Source organism: Vicugna pacos, unplaced genomic scaffold, assembly GCF_048564905.1.
Source record: "Vicugna pacos unplaced genomic scaffold, VicPac4 scaffold_190, whole genome shotgun sequence".
Lineage (NCBI taxonomy): Eukaryota > Metazoa > Chordata > Mammalia > Artiodactyla > Camelidae > Vicugna > Vicugna pacos.
Genome location: NW_027328869.1, coordinates 541,743 through 561,386, shown reverse-complemented (window position 1 = coordinate 561,386; position 19,644 = coordinate 541,743). Strand labels below are relative to the sequence as shown.

Here is a 19,644-nt window from a genome sequence, read left to right as displayed (position 1 = left end):
GAAAGAAGAAAACCATTATTGGAAATGCAAGAAGAGCATGAGTGGCAAAGAAGAAACCAGAAGAAGGCAAGGAGGACATCAATACCCTAAAGATGGGAGAGGGAAGCAGGAAATCATAGGTGATTGGAAGCACTATCTTAAGTGAATCAGCTTATATGACTCTCTGTTTGAAGCGAACGGAGAGATGCATGGCCTGACGTGTTTGCAAAACAAACGAGAAGCAGACCAACAAAAATCAAACAAACAAACATGCACCCAAAGGGTACGGTTGGCTGACATATACCAAGCGAACCATGATTACTCAAAAGGAAATACTCAAGGTGATGTCAAGGATCATTCAGTACGCATCGACCCAGTATCGCTGCTTGCATGTACTCAGCACACTTGTATTCGGAAATCAGAGGCGTGCATTTATATTCGTTAATGTTGATTAAGAAGAGCATATCGTGACCTAACCCAAATGCCGATTTGGAGTCAAATGGATTCCTAGTCCGTGATATAGACTTGCAAGTCTTCCAACAGGATGAATGAATGCCATATAAAACCCTACTTCGAGAAGAAATGGCATAAGCCTTTAACAAAGACAAGTAGCTCTGCAACAGTGTACTAAGAGCAAAAGAGACAGACAGTAAAGTGCACATTTGGGTTGGTTTCATTTCTAGGAATTTCAGCCCCCATGAAACCAATGGATCCATGTCCTGAGAGTGCGGGTGTTTCAGGAGAAATCAACCGACGGTTATGTATTCCGGGTGGACAGATATTACAGGAACATAAGTTTCCTTTAGAGGGTCTCTGTGTACTTTGAACTGTTAGAAAGTTTAAAGACGTGTGAAACCATCAACAGAAAATGGACACACTTGCCTCCGTTGGTACTGTGCATACAGATCTGAAGAAAAGGAAAGAGGGAAGAACAAAGGCCCATGGGACGCTAGTGGGTAGAATCACATTTAGCTTAGGAACCTCTCGTCGGATGCAGCCCCTCCCCCAACACTGACAAGGTGCAGCAGCCATTGGGGATGGCAGTTACCCGTTGGATTCCAGGTGGAATGTTGGTGTGTACCGCGCGGCTTGTTGTGGCCGGTGGATCCTAGGTAACCGGGCAGAGTTCTGTGGGTGGATCAGTGTGATGGAGGGGCTGCCGCCCTCTGTGGAGCTTAGCTTAGGTCTTTGGTCCGGGAAGCTCTGTCAGTTCGAGATACTGCTGCTGCCCAAAGACCTGAGTTCACGGGTCAGTTTCCAGAACCTGAAAGGGCAGACCGTGGAAGATCTGCCTGCCACCAGCTTACTGGTGAGGCTCCGAGCTACTTTCAGACATGCCCAGTCCTGTTGAAGTCGACTGTATGGGAGATACGAAGAGAAGCTGGCCGAAAAGCTGGCTGCACGGATTGAGGAGAGATGCGAACACATTGATGAGAGATGTTCTGCTACAATGGAGATTACTGGCCTGGAGACAGCTGTAGAGGATACCAGGCTCGAAAGACATTCATGAGACCTACTGAACCAAGCTGATACTGGCAGAAACATACGGAGTGCCAACGTGGACTTGAGGAAATTCCTCAAATCTCTGCTCCAAGAACGGGTCCAAGATCCCTGACATCTAAAAGAGAAGAGATGGCAGAGGTGATCAAAATGCTCATGTTCTTGGAAGAGGTCGTGAGAATCCACACGTCCCAAGGGGCATTTCCAAGCCATTCAGACCAAAGTGCACCAAGCCCAGGGAAGCCTTTTCCCAGGTTTGGGCCTAGATAACAAGCACTTGCTCTTCCCTCCCCTCCACTCAGGCATCCATTTGGAAGGATCAGTACCTGAGCTGCAATGAAGCCAGTTCGAGAATGGCAAGCCCCTCCTCGAATCACAGTTCCTCCAGCTTTACCCTCTGTGAACAACAGTGAACTCCTTAAAGGTCTAAAAGTCTCGACTGAAATAGATAACATATGAATAATTAACTCACACAAATAAACGTTGGCCTTCCACTAGATTCAGCAAATGCTGGGTTTGTGTCTTCTCTGGGGTGAAGGGAGTGTGGTAAGTGAGGGGACTCTTTGACTGAACTTGTATATGTATTTGGCCTCAGTTTTTCAAAACAGTATAGGTAAATATTATAAGTCAGATAGTGAACGGAACTGTAAAAGTCGCCAATGACATTAAAGACACAGCTTATGTGGACATTCTTTCATTGAGTCAAGACCCCGTGGGCACTATATCATGGGGGTGCAGACTCGGTTGCTTTAAATTGCTTTACCCAACATGATCGGATGATTAAGCGTTCTCATCACTGATAGAAGAACACCTGGTTCTCAATAGACTAGCATAGCTGCAGCAGGGTTCTCAAAGCTATAAAGCCTCTAGGTGATTTTGGATTCAAACCTAAATGTATATATTTGGTTTGTTTCTTCTTGTATTTTCCTAGAGAGGGATGTTACCCCTTGAAATGCCAACATTGGCCAGTAGGTGTCATTGGGATTAAAGGGCACCACATGCACAAGTGAAACCAAGGTTGGGGGTTATTTCATGTTTCCATTAGTTATTTCATGGTTCCTGTTGGTTTCGGAGGCTTCAACAGTAAAGAGTTGACATGACCCCTTTTACAGTTTGGACTGCTACTTTGCATTCTATCTGTCTATGTTTTCCTTAGAACTGACAAAATGTTACCGAAATTGACAAGTCTGGCTTCTAGGTCGATTTAGGATGTTTCAAAAACTAACTTCATTTTCGTATAACTCTCAAAACATGGAAATCAAATCTATTAAACTTTTTAAAGGCTGCAAATGAGAGATCAACACAATGTCAAAACTGGAGTCTTCGGAAAATCCCTCCCACCACGGCTGTATAGAAACAAAGAGCTAAACAAAAATCACATATCTGGGAAGTGTATCTGGAAAGTGGTGATTCATCGATGCCCAGTTGGCAGAGAAGCAGTGCCAACTGCGCTCACTCGCTCCCATGTACACAGCAATGGAAACATCCACTCACCCAGCCCTTGGCACAGGACACTTGCCGAAGAGAGGTCTGTTACTTCCAAAGACAGGATAAGGCCTCAGAAGCCCTGGAAGCAGGAGAAGGCAAAGCAGGGAATGGAAACCAGTGCAGGGTCTGACCCCTGGTGATGGAGCAGCAAAGGTGAAACTCTGTTTAACTTGGATGCACACTCTCAAGCGGACAGGAGACATGGGATTGAAGGTGATGCGCTGAGTGTTAGAAGAGTGCAGAGCAGATGCTTGGCTGACAGAACTCAAAGAAACCAGTGCAAAATATCCCCACAGTTGATTCTGAGACCAAGATCCGAGATGCCAAATTTGACGTAGCAGAGGCAGCGGTCAGGGAGGGATAGGGCTATGGATGATGGCACACGCTGAGTCTCAGGGATCTGGAGTGCGTTGTGGGATGTGGTGGGTCCTATCAAGAGAGCAAGCCGACCAGTGACCCCAGTGAGAAGGCCACCACACCGGCACGCGCGGTTGAGATTATCGATATGTCCCATGGCCACACCCAGTGCATCTGCAGGACCAGGGACCAATTGGGCATTTTGCCAATAGAGCACGTGTGGGGCTGAATCAGAGATATCGTGCATCTGGTCTGAGTGATCTAGGTGGCCTTGGGTTTGAAATCAGAATGTAAAGCCTTAGGATCTGCTACATTCATAACCTGGGCTGGGATTATGGTTAGGTTTGAGGCACATGATACACAACAGCTCTGTTGTGGCCTACATGCACCCATGCCACAAGGATGAGAGGACAAGGGAGAGTGGTCCAAGTCCACAGCGTGAGAAGATGAAGCATTTCCTTCAGCATTATCTCCCAAAAGCAGATGCTCCATTTTGGATGGCACCGGCACGGTACGGCACCGAGGACACCAAGGTCGGTCTGCGGGATCATTCCACTGGCCCTGACGTGTGACATCCATTGATATGCTTCCACTGGTGCTTCTGTAGGCAGAGAAGCTCTGGGAAGAACTGGTTTCATTGGGACATTCCCGTGGCACTACAAAACACAAGCCGCACTCTCAGTTTGCAGTTTTGGAAACACTCCAAAGTGCCATGGAGCAGAATGCAGAGCTGAGAACCTTTAGAAGCTTCATATCCACCAGAGGAAGTGTCCTGTGCACTTTTAGAATTGTGAGATAAGCGCAATCAAACTACGGTTATGCTAATCGAAATAGTATGGGGTGTTCATCACAATAAAGGCAACACCAGCAATTGGATATATACCAGACAACAAACACAGGAACAGGACGTGGCATCAATGTCTAGGAGAAACTGTCCTCACAGAAATCCCATGGAATTGCATAGAGTCAAGATTCCAAATTTTTCACTTAACAAAGCCCTAGAAGTCTACATTAGATACCTGATATTACCTGACCAGTAGAGGTGAAGAAGTGCAATGAAAGAAACAGGAAATACCATTTTCAGTTCCAAAGAGATTGAAGGCCCAAAACATAAGCTTTCAAAAACCTAGACTGCAAAACGCAATCCAGAGAAATAATTGAAAATGGAGGTGAGGGAAACACTGAAGAACAACAGTGTCTCAGAATCATAAAAGGCAGAATACCAGAAAAGGGGAAGAGAAAGCCTAAAGGCGAAACAAATAGTATCAGAAAACTCAGTGGATGAGATAATATCAGGGCTAAAATTCAGTCCTAAGCAGACCAAATAATGCAGAGGGACGCGTGAATGAATGTGAAGACAGGGGAACAGTAAACCCTCGGTCAGAAGCAGACATAGGAAAGCAAGTGCAAACCAATGAAAACATTGCTGTTGAATCCTGGGGTAAGACAAGGCATGAAAGACTAGCATTCGTAAGAGTCCCAGATGGAAAAGCAAGAGGTAAAGAAACAAAAAATGTCTGAAAAGTTATCTGAAGAAAAATCAGACTGAAACTTGCTGAAAGCCTAGACAGAATCATCTATGCGAATTCAGGAAGTACACAGCGTCCAAAGGAGGTGGAATCCCAATAGACCTACCAGCAGCTGTATGATTCAAATCAACGAAGTTCATGAGCATCCCAGGGATTTAAAATGCCCCTGGAGGAAAGCAACATTGTCAGAAGAGAACCTCCAGAGGGGTTACAGCTGATATATCGGCAGCAATATTGCAGGACAGGGAGGAGTGCCAGGACATAGACCAAACCCTGAAGGGCAAAATGTGGCCATCTATAGTAGCCTAGGCCACATGACCGCCATTTCTAATAACGGCAGAGCTAGAGAATTCCACAGACCGGCAAATCTTAAAAGAATTCAGCAGTTCGAAACTTATCCTAAAAGAAAGGTTGAGAATTCTCCCCTGAATAGAAAAGAAGCAAGATGAAATGGAAAGAAGAAAACCATTATTGGAAATGCAAGAAGAGCATGAGTGGCCAAGAAGAAACCAGAAGAAGGCAAGGAGGACATCAATACCCTAAAGATGGGAGAGGGAAGCAGGAAATCATAGGTGATTGGAAGCACTATCTTAAGTGAATCAGCTTATATGACTCTCTGTTTGAAGCGAACGAAGAGATGCATGGCCTGACGTGTTTGCAAAACAAACGAGAAGCAGACCAACAAAAATCAAACAAACAAAAATGCACCCAAAGGGTACGGTTGGCTGACATATACCAAGTGAACCAAGATTACTCAAAAGGAAATACTCAAGGTGATGTAAAGGATCATTCAGTACGCATCGACCCAGTATCACGCCTTGCATGTACTCAGCACACTTGTGTTCGGAAATCAGAGGCGTGCATTTATATTCGTTAATGTTGATTAATAAGAGCATATCGTGACCTAACCCAAATGCCGATTTGGAGTCAAATGGATTCCTAGTCCGTGATATAGACTTGCAAGTCTTCCAACAGGATGAATGAATGCCATATAAAACCCTACTTCGAGAAGAAATGGCATAAGCCTTTAACAAAGACAAGTAGCTCTGCAACAGTGTACTAAGAGCAAAAGAGACAGACAGTAAATTGCACATTTGGGTTGGTTTCATTTCAAGGAATTTCAGCCCCCATGAAACCAATGGATCCATGTCCTGAGAGTGCGGGTGTTTCAGGAGACATCAACCGACGGTTATGTATTCCGGGTGGACAGATATTACAGGAACATAAGTTTCCTTTAGAGGGTCTCTGTGTACTGTGAACTGTTAGAAAGTTTAAAGACGTGTGAAACCATCAACAGAAAATGGACACACTTGCCTCCGTTGGTACTGTGCATACAGATCTGAAGAAAAGGAAAGAGGGAAGAACAAAGGCCCATGGGACGCTAGTGGGTAGAATCACATTTAGCTTAGGAACCTCTCGTCGGATGCAGCCCCTCCCCCAACACTGACAAGGTGCAGCAGCCATTGGGGATGGCAGTTACCCGTTGGATTCCAGGTGGAATGTTGCTGTGTACCGCGCGGCTTGTTGTGGCCGGTGGATCCTAGGTAACCGGGCAGAGTTCTGTGGGTGGATCAGTGTGATGGAGGGGCTGCCGCCCTCTGTGGAGCTTAGCTTAGGTCTTTGGTCCGGGAAGCTCTGTCAGTTCGAGATACTGCTGCTGCCCAAAGACCTGAGTTCACGGGTCAGTTTCCAGAACCTGAAAGGGCAGACCGTGGAAGATCTGCCTGCCACCAGCTTACTGGTGAGGCTCCGAGCTACTTTCAGACATGCCCAGTCCTGTTGAAGTCGACTGTATGGGAGATACGAAGAGAAGCTGGCCGAAAAGCTGGCTGCACGGATTGAGGAGAGATGCGAACACATTGATGAGAGATGTTCTGCTACAATGGAGATTACTGGCCTGGAGACAGCTGTAGAGGATACCAGGCTCGAAAGACATTCATGAGACCTACTGAACCACGCTGATACTGGCAGAAACATACGGAGTGCCAACGTGGACTTGAGGAAATTCCTCAATTCTCTGCTCCAAGAACGGGTCCAAGATCCCTGACATCTAAAAGAGAAGAGATGGCAGAGGTGGTCAAAACGCTCATGTTCTTGGAAGAGGTCGTGAGAATCCACACGTCCCAAGGGGCATTTCCAAGCCATTCAGACCAAAGTGCACCAAGCCCAGGTAAGCCTTTTCCCAGGTTTGGGCCTAGATAACAAGCACTTGCTCTTCCCTCCCCTCCACTCAGGCATCCATTTGGAAGGATCAGTACCTGAGCTGCAATGAAGCCAGTTCGAGAATGGCAAGCCCCTCCTCGAATCAGAGTTCCTCCAGCTTTACCCTCTGTGAACAACAGTGAACTCCTTAAAGGTCTAAAAGTCTCGACTGAAATAGATAGCTATGAATAATTACCTCACACAAATAAACGATGGCCTTCCACTAGATTCAGCAAATGCTGGGTTTGTGTCTTCTCTGGGGTGAAGGGAGTGTGGTAAGTGAGGGGACTCTTTGACTGAACTTGTATATGTATTTGGCCTCAGTTTTTCAAGACAGTATAGGTAAATATTATAAGTCAGATAGTGAACGGAACTGTCAAAGTCGCCAATGACATTAAAGACACAGCTTATGTGGACATTCTTTCATTGAGTCAAGACCCCGTGGGCACTATATCATGGGGGTGCAGACTCGGTTGCTTTAAATTGCTTTACCCAACATGATTGGATGATTAAGCGTTCTCATCACTGATAGAAGAACACCTGGTTCTCAATAGACTAGCATAGCTGCAGCAGGGTTCTCAAAGCTATAATGCCTGTAGGTGATTTTGGATTCAAACCTAAATGTATATATTTGGTTTGTTTCCTCTTGTATTTTCCTAGAGGGGGATGTTACCCCTTGAAATGCCAACATTGGCCAGTAGGTGTCATTGGGAGTAAAGGGCACCACATGCACAAGTGAAACCAAGGTTGGGGGTTATTTCATGTTTCCATTAGTTATTTCATGGTTCCTGTTGGTTTCGGAGGCTTCAACAGTAAAGAGTTGACATGACCCCTTTTACAGTTTGGACTGCTACTTTGCATTCTATCTGTCTATGTTTTCCTTAGAACTGACAAAATGTTACCGAAATTGACAAGTCTGGCTTCTAGGTCGATTTAGGATGTTTCAAAAACTAACTTCATTTTCGTATAACTCTCAAAACATGGAAATCAAATCTATTAAACTTTTTAAAGGCTGCAAATGAGAGATCAACACAATGTCAAAACTGGAGTCTTCGGAAAATCCCTCCCACCACGGCTGTATAGAAACAAAGAGCTAAACAAAAATCACATATCTGGGAAGTGTATCTGGAAAGTGGTGATTCATCGATGCCCAGTTGGCAGAGAAGCAGTGCCAACTGCGCTCACTCGCTCCCATGTACACAGCAATGGAAACATCCACTCACCCAGCCCTTGGCACAGGACACTTGCCGAAGAGAGGTCTGTTACTTCCACAGACAGGATAAGGCCTCAGAAGCCCTGGAAGCAGGAGAAGGCAAAGCAGGGAATGGAAACCAGTGCAGGGTCTGACCCCTGGTGATGGAGCAGCAAAGGTGAAACTCTGTTTAACTTGGATGCACACTCTCAAGCGGACAGGAGACATGGGATTGAAGGTGATGCGCTGAGTGTTAGAAGAGTGCAGAGCAGATGCTTGGCTGACAGAACTCAAAGAAACCAGCGCAAAATATCCCCACAGTTGATTCTGAGACCAAGATCCGAGATGCCAAATTTGACGTAGCAGAGGCAGCGGTCAGGGAGGGATAGGGCTATGGATGATGGCACACGCTGAGTCTCAGGGATCTGGAGTGCGTTGTGGGATGTGGTGGGTCCTATCAAGAGAGCAAGCCGACCTGTGACCCCAGTGAGAAGGCCACCACACCGGCACGCGCGGTTGAGATTATCGATATGTCCCATGGCCACACCCAGTGCATCTGCAGGACCAGGGACCAATTGGGCATTTTGCCAATAGAGCACGTGTGGGGCTGAATCAGAGATATCGTGCAACTGGTCAGAGTGATCTAGGTGGCCTTGGGTTTGAAATCAGAATGAAAAGCCTTAGGATCTGCTACATTCATAACGTGGGCTGGGATTATGGTTTGGTTAGAGGCACAGGATACACAAAAGCTCTGTTGTGGCCTACATGCACCCATGCCACAAGGATGAGAGGACAAGGGAGAGTGGTCCAAGTCCACAGCGTGAGAAGTTGAAGCATTTCCTTCAGCATTATCTCCCAAAAGCAGATGCTCCATTTTAGATGGCACCGGCACGGTACGGCACCGAGGACACCAAGGTCGGTCTGCGGGATCATTCCACTGGCCCTGACGTGTGACATCCATTGATATGCTTCCACTGGTGTTTCTGTAGGCAGAGAAGCTCTGGGAAGAACTGGTTTCATTGGGACATTCCCGTGGCACTACAAAGCACAAGCGCACTCTCAGTTTGCAGTTTTGGAAACACTCCAAAGTGACATGGAGCAGAATGCAGAGCTGAGAACCTTTAGAAGCTTCATTTCCACCAGAGGAAGTGTCCTGTGCACTTTTAGAATTGTGAGATAAGCGTAATCAAACTACGGTTATGCTAATCGAAATAGTATGGGGTGTTCATCACAATAAAGGCAACACCAGCAATTGGAGATATACCAGACAACAAACACAGGAACAGGACATGGCATCAATGTCTAGGAGAAACTGTCCTCACAGAAATCCCATGGAATTGCATAGAGCCAAGATTCCAAATTTTTCACTTAACAAAGCCCTAGAAGTCTACATTAGATACCTGATATTACCTGACCAGTAGAGGTGAAGAAGTGCAATGAAAGAAACAGGAAATACCATTTTCAGTTCCAAAGAGATTGAAGGCCCAAAACATAAGCTTTCAAAAACCTAGACTGCAAAACGCAATCCAGAGAAATAATTGAAAATGGAGGTGAGGGAAACACTGAAGAACAACAGTGTCTCAGAATCATAAAAGGCAGAATACCAGAAAAGGGGAAGAGAAAGCCTAAAGGCGAAACAAATAGTATCAGAAAACTCAGTGGATGAGATAATATCAGGGCTAAAATTCAGTCCTAAGCAGACCAAATAATGCAGAGGGACGCGTGAATGAATGTGAAGACAGGGGAACAGTAAACCCTCGGTCAGAAGCAGACATAGGAAAGCAAGTGCAAACCAATGAAAACATTGCTGTTGAATCCTGGGGTAAGACAAGGCATGAAAGACTAGCATTCGTAAGAGTCCCAGATGGAAAAGCAAGAGGTAAAGAAACAAAAAATGTCTGAAAAGTTATCTGTAGAAAAATCAGACTGAAACATGCTGAAAGCCTAGAAAGAATCATCTATGCGAATTCAGGAAGTACACAGCGTCCAAAGGAGGTGGAATCCCAATAGACCTACCAGCAGCTGTATGATTCAAATCAACGAAGTTCATGAGCATCCCAGGGATTTAAAATGCCCCTGGAGGAAAGCAACATTGTCAGAAGAGAACCTCCAGAGGGGTTTCAGCTGATATATCGGCAGCAATATTGCAGGACAGGGAGGAGTGCCAGGACATAGACCAAACCCTGAAGGGCAAAATGTGGCCATCTATAGTAGCCTAGGCCACATGACCGCCATTTCTAATAACGGCAGGGCTAGAGAATTCCACAGACCGGCAAATCTTAAAAGAATTCAGCAGTTCGAAACTTATCCTACAAGAAAGGTTGAGAATTCTCCCCTGAATAGAAAAGCAGCAAGATGAAATGGAAAGAAGAAAACCATTATTGGAAATGCAAGAAGAGCATGAGTGGCAAAGAAGAAACCAGAAGAAGGCAAGGAGGACATCAATACCCTAAAGATGGGAGAGGGAAGCAGGAAATCATAGGTGATTGGAAGCACTATCTTAAGTGAATCAGCTTATATGACTCTCTGTTTGAAGCGAACGGAGAGATGCATGGCCTGACGTGTTTGCAAAACAAACGAGAAGCAGACCAACAAAAATCAAACAAACAAACATGCACCCAAAGGGTACGGTTGGCTGACATATACCAAGCGAACCATGATTACTCAAAAGGAAATACTCAAGGTGATGTCAAGGATCATTCAGTACGCATCGACCCAGTATCGCTGCTTGCATGTACTCAGCACACTTGTATTCGGAAATCAGAGGCGTGCATTTATATTCGTTAATGTTGATTAATAAGAGCATATCGTGACCTAACCCAAATGCCGATTTGGAGTCAAATGGATTCCTAGTCCGTGATATAGACTTGCAAGTCTTCCAACAGGATGAATGAATGCCATATAAAACCCTACTTCGAGAAGAAATGGCATAAGCCTTTAACAAAGACAAGTAGCTCTGCAACAGTGTACTAAGAGCAAAAGAGACAGACAGTAAAGTGCACATTTGGGTTGGTTTCATTTCTAGGAATTTCAGCCCCCATGAAACCAATGGATCCATGTCCTGAGAGTGCGGGTGTTTCAGGAGAAATCAACCGACGGTTATGTATTCCGGGTGGACAGATATTACAGGAACATAAGTTTCCTTTAGAGGGTCTCTGTGTACTTTGAACTGTTAGAAAGTTTAAAGACGTGTGAAACCATCAACAGAAAATGGACACACTTGCCTCCGTTGGTACTGTGCATACAGATCTGAAGAAAAGGAAAGAGGGAAGAACAAAGGCCCATGGGACGCTAGTGGGTAGAATCACATTTAGCTTAGGAACCTCTCGTCGGATGCAGCCCCTCCCCCAACACTGACAAGGTGCAGCAGCCATTGGGGATGGCAGTTACCCGTTGGATTCCAGGTGGAATGTTGGTGTGTACCGCGCGGCTTGTTGTGGCCGGTGGATCCTAGGTAACCGGGCAGAGTTCTGTGGGTGGATCAGTGTGATGGAGGGGCTGCCGCCCTCTGTGGAGCTTAGCTTAGGTCTTTGGTCCGGGAAGCTCTGTCAGTTCGAGATACTGCTGCTGCCCAAAGACCTGAGTTCACGGGTCAGTTTCCAGAACCTGAAAGGGCAGACCGTGGAAGATCTGCCTGCCACCAGCTTACTGGTGAGGCTCCGAGCTACTTTCAGACATGCCCAGTCCTGTTGAAGTCGACTGTATGGGAGATACGAAGAGAAGCTGGCCGAAAAGCTGGCTGCACGGATTGAGGAGAGATGCGAACACATTGATGAGAGATGTTCTGCTACAATGGAGATTACTGGCCTGGAGACAGCTGTAGAGGATACCAGGCTCGAAAGACATTCATGAGACCTACTGAACCAAGCTGATACTGGCAGAAACATACGGAGTGCCAACGTGGACTTGAGGAAATTCCTCAAATCTCTGCTCCAAGAACGGGTCCAAGATCCCTGACATCTAAAAGAGAAGAGATGGCAGAGGTGATCAAAATGCTCATGTTCTTGGAAGAGGTCGTGAGAATCCACACGTCCCAAGGGGCATTTCCAAGCCATTCAGACCAAAGTGCACCAAGCCCAGGTAAGCCTTTTCCCAGGTTTGGGCCTAGATAACAAGCACTTGCTCTTCCCTCCCCTCCACTCAGGCATCCATTTGGAAGGATCAGTACCTGAGCTGCAATGAAGCCAGTTCGAGAATGGCAAGCCCCTCCTCGAATCACAGTTCCTCCAGCTTTACCCTCTGTGAACAACAGTGAACTCCTTAAAGGTCTAAAAGTCTCGACTGAAATAGATAACATATGAATAATTAACTCACACAAATAAACGATGGCCTTCCACTAGATTCAGCAAATGCTGGGTTTGTGTCTTCTCTGGGGTGAAGGGAGTGTGGTAAGTGAGGGGACTCTTTGACTGAACTTGTATATGTATTTGGCCTCAGTTTTTCAAAACAGTATAGGTAAATATTATAAGTCAGATAGTGAACGGAACTGTAAAAGTCGCCAATGACATTAAAGACACAGCTTATGTGGACATTCTTTCATTGAGTCAAGACCCCGTGGGCACTATATCATGGGGGTGCAGACTCGGTTGCTTTAAATTGCTTTACCCAACATGATTGGATGATTAAGCGTTCTCATCACTGATAGAAGAACACCTGGTTCTCAATAGACTAGCATAGCTGCAGCAGGGTTCTCAAAGCTATAAAGCCTCTAGGTGATTTTGGATTCAAACCTAAATGTATATATTTGGTTTGTTTCCTCTTGTATTTTCCTAGAGAGGGATGTTACCCCTTGAAATGCCAACATTGGCCAGTAGGTGTCATTGGGAGTAAAGGGCACCACATGCACAAGTGAAACCAAGGTTGGGGGTTATTTCATGTTTCCATTAGTTATTTCATGGTTCCTGTTGGTTTCGGAGGCTTCAACAGTAAAGAGTTGACATGACCCCTTTTACAGTTTGGACTGCTACTTTGCATTCTATCTGTCTATGTTTTCCTTAGAACTGACAAAATGTTACCGAAATTGACAAGTCTGGCTTCTAGGTCGATTTAGGATGTTTCAAAAACTAACTTCATTTTCGTATAACTCTCAAAACATGGAAATCAAATCTATTAAACTTTTTAAAGGCTGCAAATGAGAGATCAACACAATGTCAAAACTGGAGTCTTCGGAAAATCCCTCCCACCACGGCTGTATAGAAACAAAGAGCTAAACAAAAATCACATATCTGGGAAGTGTATCTGGAAAGTGGTGATTCATCGATGCCCAGTTGGCAGAGAAGCAGTGCCAACTGCGCTCACTCGCTCCCATGTACACAGCAATGGAAACATCCACTCACCCAGCCCTTGGCACAGGACACTTGCCGAAGAGAGGTCTGTTACTTCCACAGACAGGATAAGGCCTCAGAAGCCCTGGAAGCAGGAGAAGGCAAAGCAGGGAATGGAAACCAGTGCAGGGTCTGACCCCTGGTGATGGAGCAGCAAAGGTGAAACTCTGTTTAACTTGGATGCACACTCTCAAGCGGACAGGAGACATGGGATTGAAGGTGATGCGCTGAGTGTTAGAAGAGTGCAGAGCAGATGCTTGGCTGACAGAACTCAAAGAAACCAGCGCAAAATATCCCCACAGTTGATTCTGAGACCAAGATCCGAGATGCCAAATTTGACGTAGCAGAGGCAGCGGTCAGGGAGGGATAGGGCTATGGATGATGGCACACGCTGAGTCTCAGGGATCTGGAGTGCGTTGTGGGATGTGGTGGGTCCTATCAAGAGAGCAAGCCGACCTGTGACCCCAGTGAGAAGGCCACCACACCGGCACGCGCGGTTGAGATTATCGATATGTCCCATGGCCACACCCAGTGCATCTGCAGGACCAGGGACCAATTGGGCATTTTGCCAATAGAGCACGTGTGGGGCTGAATCAGAGATATCGTGCAACTGGTCAGAGTGATCTAGGTGGCCTTGGGTTTGAAATCAGAATGAAAAGCCTTAGGATCTGCTACATTCATAACGTGGGCTGGGATTATGGTTTGGTTAGAGGCACAGGATACACAAAAGCTCTGTTGTGGCCTACATGCACCCATGCCACAAGGATGAGAGGACAAGGGAGAGTGGTCCAAGTCCACAGCGTGAGAAGTTGAAGCATTTCCTTCAGCATTATCTCCCAAAAGCAGATGCTCCATTTTAGATGGCACCGGCACGGTACGGCACCGAGGACACCAAGGTCGGTCTGCGGGATCATTCCACTGGCCCTGACGTGTGACATCCATTGATATGCTTCCACTGGTGTTTCTGTAGGCAGAGAAGCTCTGGGAAGAACTGGTTTCATTGGGACATTCCCGTGGCACTACAAAGCACAAGCGCACTCTCAGTTTGCAGTTTTGGAAACACTCCAAAGTGACATGGAGCAGAATGCAGAGCTGAGAACCTTTAGAAGCTTCATTTCCACCAGAGGAAGTGTCCTGTGCACTTTTAGAATTGTGAGATAAGCGTAATCAAACTACGGTTATGCTAATCGAAATAGTATGGGGTGTTCATCACAATAAAGGCAACACCAGCAATTGGAGATATACCAGACAACAAACACAGGAACAGGACATGGCATCAATGTCTAGGAGAAACTGTCCTCACAGAAATCCCATGGAATTGCATAGAGCCAAGATTCCAAATTTTTCACTTAACAAAGCCCTAGAAGTCTACATTAGATACCTGATATTACCTGACCAGTAGAGGTGAAGAAGTGCAATGAAAGAAACAGGAAATACCATTTTCAGTTCCAAAGAGATTGAAGGCCCAAAACATAAGCTTTCAAAAACCTAGACTGCAAAACGCAATCCAGAGAAATAATTGAAAATGGAGGTGAGGGAAACACTGAAGAACAACAGTGTCTCAGAATCATAAAAGGCAGAATACCAGAAAAGGGGAAGAGAAAGCCTAAAGGCGAAACAAATAGTATCAGAAAACTCAGTGGATGAGATAATATCAGGGCTAAAATTCAGTCCTAAGCAGACCAAATAATGCAGAGGGACGCGTGAATGAATGTGAAGACAGGGGAACAGTAAACCCTCGGTCAGAAGCAGACATAGGAAAGCAAGTGCAAACCAATGAAAACATTGCTGTTGAATCCTGGGGTAAGACAAGGCATGAAAGACTAGCATTCGTAAGAGTCCCAGATGGAAAAGCAAGAGGTAAAGAAACAAAAAATGTCTGAAAAGTTATCTGTAGAAAAATCAGACTGAAACTTGCTGAAAGCCTAGAAAGAATCATCTATGCGAATTCAGGAAGTACACAGCGTCCAAAGGAGGTGGAATCCCAATAGACCTACCAGCAGCTGTATGATTCAAATCAACGAAGTTCATGAGCATCCCAGGGATTTAAAATGCCCCTGGAGGAAAGCAACATTGTCAGAAGAGAACCTCCAGAGGGGTTTCAGCTGATATATCGGCAGCAATATTGCAGGACAGGGAGGAGTGCCAGGACATAGACCAAACCCTGAAGGGCAAAATGTGGCCATCTATAGTAGCCTAGGCCACATGACCGCCATTTCTAATAACGGCAGGGCTAGAGAATTCCACAGACCGGCAAATCTTAAAAGAATTCAGCAGTTCGAAACTTATCCTACAAGAAAGGTTGAGAATTCTCCCCTGAATAGAAAAGCAGCAAGATGAAATGGAAAGAAGAAAACCATTATTGGAAATGCAAGAAGAGCATGAGTGGCAAAGAAGAAACCAGAAGAAGGCAAGGAGGACATCAATACCCTAAAGATGGGAGAGGGAAGCAGGAAATCATAGGTGATTGGAAGCACTATCTTAAGTGAATCAGCTTATATGACTCTCTGTTTGAAGCGAACGGAGAGATGCATGGCCTGACGTGTTTGCAAAACAAACGAGAAGCAGACCAACAAAAATCAAACAAACAAACATGCACCCAAAGGGTACGGTTGGCTGACATATACCAAGCGAACCATGATTACTCAAAAGGAAATACTCAAGGTGATGTCAAGGATCATTCAGTACGCATCGACCCAGTATCGCTGCTTGCATGTACTCAGCACACTTGTATTCGGAAATCAGAGGCGTGCATTTATATTCGTTAATGTTGATTAATAAGAGCATATCGTGACCTAACCCAAATGCCGATTTGGAGTCAAATGGATTCCTAGTCCGTGATATAGACTTGCAAGTCTTCCAACAGGATGAATGAATGCCATATAAAACCCTACTTCGAGAAGAAATGGCATAAGCCTTTAACAAAGACAAGTAGCTCTGCAACAGTGTACTAAGAGCAAAAGAGACAGACAGTAAAGTGCACATTTGGGTTGGTTTCATTTCTAGGAATTTCAGCCCCCATGAAACCAATGGATCCATGTCCTGAGAGTGCGGGTGTTTCAGGAGAAATCAACCGACGGTTATGTATTCCGGGTGGACAGATATTACAGGAACATAAGTTTCCTTTAGAGGGTCTCTGTGTACTTTGAACTGTTAGAAAGTTTAAAGACGTGTGAAACCATCAACAGAAAATGGACACACTTGCCTCCGTTGGTACTGTGCATACAGATCTGAAGAAAAGGAAAGAGGGAAGAACAAAGGCCCATGGGACGCTAGTGGGTAGAATCACATTTAGCTTAGGAACCTCTCGTCGGATGCAGCCCCTCCCCCAACACTGACAAGGTGCAGCAGCCATTGGGGATGGCAGTTACCCGTTGGATTCCAGGTGGAATGTTGGTGTGTACCGCGCGGCTTGTTGTGGCCGGTGGATCCTAGGTAACCGGGCAGAGTTCTGTGGGTGGATCAGTGTGATGGAGGGGCTGCCGCCCTCTGTGGAGCTTAGCTTAGGTCTTTGGTCCGGGAAGCTCTGTCAGTTCGAGATACTGCTGCTGCCCAAAGACCTGAGTTCACGGGTCAGTTTCCAGAACCTGAAAGGGCAGACCGTGGAAGATCTGCCTGCCACCAGCTTACTGGTGAGGCTCCGAGCTACTTTCAGACATGCCCAGTCCTGTTGAAGTCGACTGTATGGGAGATACGAAGAGAAGCTGGCCGAAAAGCTGGCTGCACGGATTGAGGAGAGATGCGAACACATTGATGAGAGATGTTCTGCTACAATGGAGATTACTGGCCTGGAGACAGCTGTAGAGGATACCAGGCTCGAAAGACATTCATGAGACCTACTGAACCAAGCTGATACTGGCAGAAACATACGGAGTGCCAACGTGGACTTGAGGAAATTCCTCAAATCTCTGCTCCAAGAACGGGTCCAAGATCCCTGACATCTAAAAGAGAAGAGATGGCAGAGGTGATCAAAATGCTCATGTTCTTGGAAGAGGTCGTGAGAATCCACACGTCCCAAGGGGCATTTCCAAGCCATTCAGACCAAAGTGCACCAAGCCCAGGTAAGCCTTTTCCCAGGTTTGGGCCTAGATAACAAGCACTTGCTCTTCCCTCCCCTCCACTCAGGCATCTATTTGGAAGGATCAGTACCTGAGCTGCAATGAAGCCAGTTCGAGAATGGCAAGCCCCTCCTCGAATCACAGTTCCTCCAGCTTTACCCTCTGTGAACAACAGTGAACTCCTTAAAGGTCTAAAAGTCTCGACTGAAATAGATAACATATGAATAATTAACTCACACAAATAAACGATGGCCTTCCACTAGATTCAGCAAATGCTGGGTTTGTGTCTTCTCTGGGGTGAAGGGAGTGTGGTAAGTGAGGGGACTCTTTGACTGAACTTGTATATGTATTTGGCCTCAGTTTTTCAAAACAGTATAGGTAAATATTATAAGTCAGATAGTGAACGGAACTGTAAAAGTCGCCAATGACATTAAAGACACAGCTTATGTGGACATTCTTTCATTGAGTCAAGACCCCGTGGGCACTATATCATGGGGGTGCAGACTCGGTTGCTTTAAATTGCTTTACCCAACATGATCGGATGATTAAGCGTTCTCATCACTGATAGAAGAACACCTGGTTCTCAATAGACTAGCATAGCTGCAGCAGGGTTCTCAAAGCTATAAAGCCTCTAGGTGATTTTGGATTCAAACCTAAATGTATATATTTGGTTTGTTTCCTCTTGTATTTTCCTAGAGAGGGATGTTACCCCTTGAAATGCCAACATTGGCCAGTAGGTGTCATTGGGAGTAAAGGGCACCACATGCACAAGTGAAACCAAGGTTGGGGGTTATTTCATGTTTCCATTAGTTATTTCATGGTTCCTGTTGGTTTCGGAGGCTTCAACAGTAAAGAGTTGACATGACCCCTTTTACAGTTTGGACTGCTACTTTGCATTCTATCTGTCTATGTTTTCCTTAGAACTGACAAAATGTTACCGAAATTGACAAGTCTGGCTTCTAGGTCGATTTAGGATGTTTCAAAAACTAACTTCATTTTCGTATAACTCTCAAAACATGGAAATCAAATCTATTAAACTTTTTAAAGGCTGCAAATGAGAGATCAACACAATGTCAAAATTGGAGTCTTCGGAAAATCCCTCCCACCACGGCTGTATAGAAACAAAGAGCTAAACAAAAATCACATATCTGGGAAGTGTATCTGGAAAGTGGTGATTCATCGATGCCCAGTTGGCAGAGAAGCAGTGCCAACTGCGCTCACTCGCTCCCATGTACACAGCAATGGAAACATCCACTCACCCAGCCCTTGGCACAGGACACTTGCCGAAGAGAGGTCTGTTACTTCCAAAGACAGGATAAGGCCTCAGAAGCCCTGGAAGCAGGAGAAGGCAAAGCAGGGAATGGAAACCAGTGCAGGGTCTGACCCCTGGTGATGGAGCAGCAAAGGTGAAACTCTGTTTAACTTGGATGCACACTCTCAAGCGGACAGGAGACATGGGATTGAAGGTGATGCGCTGAGTGTTAGAAGAGTGCAGAGCAGATGCTTGGCTGACAGAACTCAAAGAAACCAGTGCAAAATATCCCCACAGTTGATTCTGAGACCAAGATCCGAGATGCCAAATTTGACGTAGCAGAGGCAGCGGTCAGGGAGGGATAGGGCTATGGATGATGGCACACGCTGAGTCTCAGGGATCTGGAGTGCGTAGTGGGATGTGGTGGGTCCTATCAAGAGAGCAAGCCGACCAGTGACCCCAGTGAGAAGGCCACCACACCGGCACGCGCGGTTGAGATTATCGATATGTCCCATGGCCACACCCAGTGCATCTGCAGGACCAGGGACCAATTGGGCATTTTGCCAATAGAGCACGTGTGGGGCTGAATCAGAGATATCGTGCATCTGGTCTGAGTGATCTAGGTGGCCTTGGGTTTGAAATCAGAATGTAAAGCCTTAGGATCTGCTACATTCATAACCTGGGCTGGGATTATGGTTAGGTTTGAGGCACATGATACACAACAGCTCTGTTGTGGCCTACATGCACCCATGCCACAAGGATG

The 19,644-nt window shown here is 45.9% G+C and overlaps 1 long non-coding RNA gene across 2 annotated transcripts; it reads right to left on the bottom strand.

Moving 5' to 3' along the window:
• Window positions 1–6,638: 6,638 nt before the first annotated feature.
• On the bottom strand, window positions 6,639–19,018 carry LOC140695197 (uncharacterized). Of its 2 annotated transcripts, none has more exons than XR_012070902.1 (3): window positions 18,889–19,018; window positions 7,112–7,224; window positions 6,639–6,903 (listed from the first exon to the last, which is right to left on the bottom strand). It is a non-coding gene; the product is annotated as an uncharacterized lncRNA (long non-coding RNA). The 2 variants fall into 2 exon arrangements; XR_012070903.1 differs by lacking the exon at window positions 18,889–19,018 and adding an exon at window positions 11,638–11,775.
• Window positions 19,019–19,644: the final 626 nt, after the last annotated feature.